We start from the raw sequence: 4,965 nt of genomic DNA on the forward strand, positions 1-4,965 counted from the left end.
AAATCTGCTACACAAGACCTGTTTTAAAGTGTTGAAGAGCAAAGATGTCAACTTGAAGAGTAAGTTGTGCCTGACCCATGCCATGGTATTTTAAATAACCTCATATGCATGTGAAAGCTGGATAGTAAATAAGGAAGGCCATAGAAGAATTGATGCATTTGAGCTATGGTGTTTGAGAAGAATATTGAAAGTACCATGGGCTGCCAAAAGAACCAACAGATCATTGTTGGAAGAAGTACAGCTAGAGTGCTCCCTGGAGGCCAGGATGGCCAAACTTCACCTCTCACACTTCAGACACATTGTCAGGAGGGATCAGTTGCTGGAGAAGGATATCATGTTTGGTAAGGTGGAGGGTCAGAGAAAAAGAGGAAGACCCCCAACGAGATGGACTGGCCCAGTGGCAGCATCGATGGACTCAAGTGTAGCAACAGTCGTGAGGTTGGCCCAGGATTGGGCAGTGTTTCGTTCTGCTGTGCATAGGGTTGCTATGAGTCAGTACCAACTCGGTGGCACCTAACAACAACAATAACAACAAAATAATGGCTCAATAGAGTAGGAAGAAATAAGGATTTCTAGGTGGTGCGTGGTTAAGTACTTAGCTGATAGCTTAAAGTTTGGTACTTTCAATCTTCCCAGAGGTTGCTTGAGAGAAAAGCTGGTGGTCTACTTCTGAAAAATGAGCCATTGAAAACCCTATGGAGGACAGTACTATTTTGATATCCATTGTGTAACCATCAATTACAATCTGCTCCACATTAACTGGTTTGGCTTGGTTTAGTATAAAATATTGTTGCTCCTGTTAAATGCTGTTGAGTTGCTTCCCATTCTTTGAGACCCTGTAAGTAAGGTAAGTTAGTTTCCCTTATTTGTGAAAATAAATGGCTCTGACATCAAATATCATATATGAATTCATGGGAGGCTATATGAATTCTCCCACTCATTGTGCATTTCACTGCCTTAGTTCCAAAGACTTCACTGGTGTATCCATAGTATCCAATTCAGAATACGATATGGACTAACTGTTCACTATATGTCAGAACCAACTTGACTGCACTGAACAATAGCAGCTGCACAAAAATTACTGAATGAATGGATGAAAAAAATGAATGGTGAAAATTATTGAGGGAGAAATCCAAGAACAAAATTCTATAGGAAATAATATTTAAGGAGATGGCAAACAATTGCATAAAAACAGACTATAGTACTTACATAGGAATAAACTGAGTAGTAGAAATTGTCTGCTTAATACTGGATTTTAAAAACATAATAGGCTCTAGTCAAAAGCACTGCACAGACGCCATTATCCTGTGTTTCTCTGCCTCACCGACCTCGACGACTCACTGGCGGTCCGCTTGTTCAAGGTCTATAGGCTACTGCAGCACTAGGGTGTCAGTTGTTGGTCCCTCCCAGAACACTTCAGTGCTGCTCTGCAAGGATATATAATAACTGGTCAGAGTGCCCATTTAATACAAGAAAATGGAAACTGAACAGCCAGAAAAACCTTCCCCAATACTAAAACCAATGGTGTATTTGGTAAATGCCCTGCAGAACATAAGGAAAAGGAACAAGCATTCAAATGATACAAGGACACTGATGAGATGGTTAAGCTGCACTTTCTGCTTTAGAGCAAGAATGCTGGGGCAGTGATTGGGAAAGGAGGCAAGGATATTAAGGCTCTTCGCACAGACTACTATGGCAGTGTTTCAGTCCCAGACAGCAGCGTCCCCGAGTGCATCTTGAGTATCAGTGCTAATATTGAAACAATTGGAGAAATTCTGAAGAAAATCATCCCTACCTTAGAAGAGGGCCTGCAATGACCATTACCCACTGCAACCAGCCAGCTCCTGCTGGAATCTGATGCTGTGGAATGCTTAAATTACCAACACTATAAAGGAAGCGACTTTGACTGGGATTTGAGGCTTTGATTCATCAGAGTCTGGCGGGAGGAATTATTGGGGTCAAAGGTGCTAAAATCAAAGAACTTTGAGAGAACACTCAGACAACAATCAAGCTTTACCAGGAATGCTGTCCTCATTCTACCCACAGAGTCATTCTTATTGGAGGAAAACCTGATAGAGTTGCAGAGTGCATAAAGATCATCCTTGACCTTATATCTGAGTCACCCATCAAAGGACGTGCAGAGCCTTACGATCCCAATTTTTATGATGAAATCTATGAGTATGGAAGTTTTACAATGATGTTCAATGATCGATGTGGATGTTCTGAGGGATTTCCCATGCAAGGAAGACGTGGTTTTGATAGAATGCCTCCTGGCCGGGGTGGGGGCCAATGCCTCCATCCAGAAGAGATTATGACGATATGAGCCATCTTCACGGACCTCCTCCACTACTTCCTGGAAGAGGTGGCTGGGGTGGTAGCAGAGCTTGGAATCTTCTGCTTCCTCTACGGCCACCACCTAGAGGAAGAGATCTAATGGTTTATGACAGAAGAGGAAGACCAGGAAACTGCTATGATGGCATGGCTGACTTCAGTGCAAATGAAATTTGGGATTCTACAATAGATACATGGAGCCTGTCAAAGTGGCAGATGGTTTATGAACCACAGGGTGGCTCTGGATATTATTATTCCTATGGAGGTCGTGGCTCCTATGGTGATCTTGGTGGATCTATTATTACTACACAAATAACTATTCCCAAAGATTTGGCTGGATCTATTATTGGCAAAGGTGGTCAGCGGATTAAACAAATTCGGCAAGAGTCTGGAGCTTCAATCTAAATTGATGAACCTGTAGAAAGGTCCGAAGATCAGCTCATTACCATTACAGGGACACAGGACTGGATACAGAATGAACAGTATTTGCTGCAGAACAGTGGGAAGCAGTATGCAGATGTTGAAAGATTCTAATGTAAGATTTTTTTCTTTCTTATAGTGTGAAGCCGTGTTTTGGAAAGTTTTTCTAAGACTAGTGAAGAACTGAAGGAGTTCTGCATCTTTTTTTTTTTTTTTTTTAATCTGCTTCTGTTTAAAACGCGAACATTCCTCTGCTTCATAGGTGTTCAGCTTTTGAGGTGTAGTGAAGTCTTTGCTGTTCACCAGATGTAATGTTTTAGTTCCTTACAAACAGGGTGGGTGGGGGAAGGGAGCGCAAAAACGAACATTGAAAATTTGAAACAGCAGCAGAGTGAGTGAATTTTATTTTTTGTTCATATTGTTGGTGGTTTAAAAAGGAAAAATCCCCCCAGGTAATTATTGTGAACACCTGCTTCTGTGGCCACTGTAAACAATTGGGGGGGGGGGGTTGGAACAGGGAGGAAGAGTAATAACAATAATCCAAATGTCCCTGGCATTCTATTCAGAGCACTGTGCACAATGTAATGCTCTTTTGTAAGAAACGTTTTATGATTTTTAAAATAAATTTAGTGAACCTAAGAAAAACAAAACAACAACAACAACAACAAAATAAGTAATGTAACAGCACTGCCAATTAATGGAGGAAGAATGTTTTATAGGCTAACTTTTATCAAAGTAACTAGAAATTGAAATAATTCTAATCTGACAGCACACCAAAAGTAAATGGAATTCTAAATTAAATGCTATTACTAACCATAGTTAACAATCAACTGGAACAAAATGGAAATAAACATTTGCCTATGATTAAACTAGGTGCTCCTAAGCATGAAAACAATGGAAGTCATAAACAGGAAAAGGATAATAAATTTTACAAGCTAAAAATTAACATATGCAAGTAAAAATAAACAGAGCTAAAAGGACAGGGAAAATGCCAGTAACAAAGATAAAGATAAAATGTCAATGTTCTTAATTCATAAGCAAGACACAATCTTCAAGAAACAATTGATCATTTCCCCTTTAACTGCCCCTACCTTTATCCCTAGCAGACTGGAAAAAGGAAGTAAGAACATACGTGTCATATGTTACAAGAATAAAGCAGAAGAAACAAAACTTTTCAAGTCACCAAAAAGTGGAAATAAAAGCACCTTTTATTAAAAGTTCAGTAAGCCTCATGTCCTATCCAAAACAATTAATCAAATTACTACTTTGCAGATATGAATCCTGAAACTTAGAGATATTTTCATGTAGAACATTAATTCAGTATGTAATATTAGTAGGTTAGTAAGATTTAAAGTTCAAACCAATAAACAGGTTTGTATAAAAGCTGAGGGAAAAAAACTTTTTTCCTGTCTAACTGAAAAATACTGTTTAAGTAAGGTGAAGACCTTTAACTCACTGTTATTATAAGAGAATATTTATGTACTTTCTCTTTATATTTAAAATATTTATGTTTACTCTAAGTACATAATGAATATTAGTGCTTTATATTAATTATGAAAACATAAATAATCCTTATCAGAGACACAGAAGGGGATTAACTAAAATTAGTGAATACAGAAAAAACAAAAGGAGAAATAAATGTTCAGAAAGCCCATCCACTAATCAACATGTTTGGGAGATGGGGAGATACAATTAATGAATAATGGCCATTAGTAACATTTTTCAGGATAATTTTCAATTTACCCAATTTTTTTCTATATATAATAGAATGGCATGTTTGTGTGTATGTGTGCACTAAACTCAAAGTACAAATAATAAATGCCTTTAGCACTTAGGAAAATGTTCTGTTTCCTGTTATATAAAGTTGGAGAACATTTTTCTATAATATTCAAGCTCATGCTTAACCATCTCCCCGTCCATAACTTATCCACTTCAGTAGTTAGCCATATTAATTTTCCTCCTGAGTAATTTTGATATCATTATGTTTGTTCTTGTTTTCACATCAGTGTTTATAATTGAATGTTTAGTATTATCTATGAGTGTGCATTTGTTAAAGTAATGGGCACTGTATACTTGATGAATGTAAATTGAATACATGATAAATATTTGTCCAATAGACATAAAACTGTCAAATTTGAGTATATCAAATGCTTTTCTGTAATATATTAAATGATAATGAGATCCAGAGACCTATGTCCAGTAATGTTTAATTTT

At 37.6% G+C, this 4,965-nt stretch overlaps 1 pseudogene; it reads left to right on the forward strand.

Moving 5' to 3' along the window:
- The first annotated feature begins 1,476 nt into the window (after positions 1–1,476).
- On the forward strand, positions 1,477–2,865 carry LOC102830666 (annotated as a pseudogene).
- The last annotated feature ends 2,100 nt before the right edge of the window (positions 2,866–4,965 follow it).

Source organism: Chrysochloris asiatica, unplaced genomic scaffold (genome assembly GCF_000296735.1).
Source record: "Chrysochloris asiatica unplaced genomic scaffold, ChrAsi1.0 scaffold00022, whole genome shotgun sequence".
Classification (NCBI taxonomy): domain Eukaryota; kingdom Metazoa; phylum Chordata; class Mammalia; order Afrosoricida; family Chrysochloridae; genus Chrysochloris; species Chrysochloris asiatica.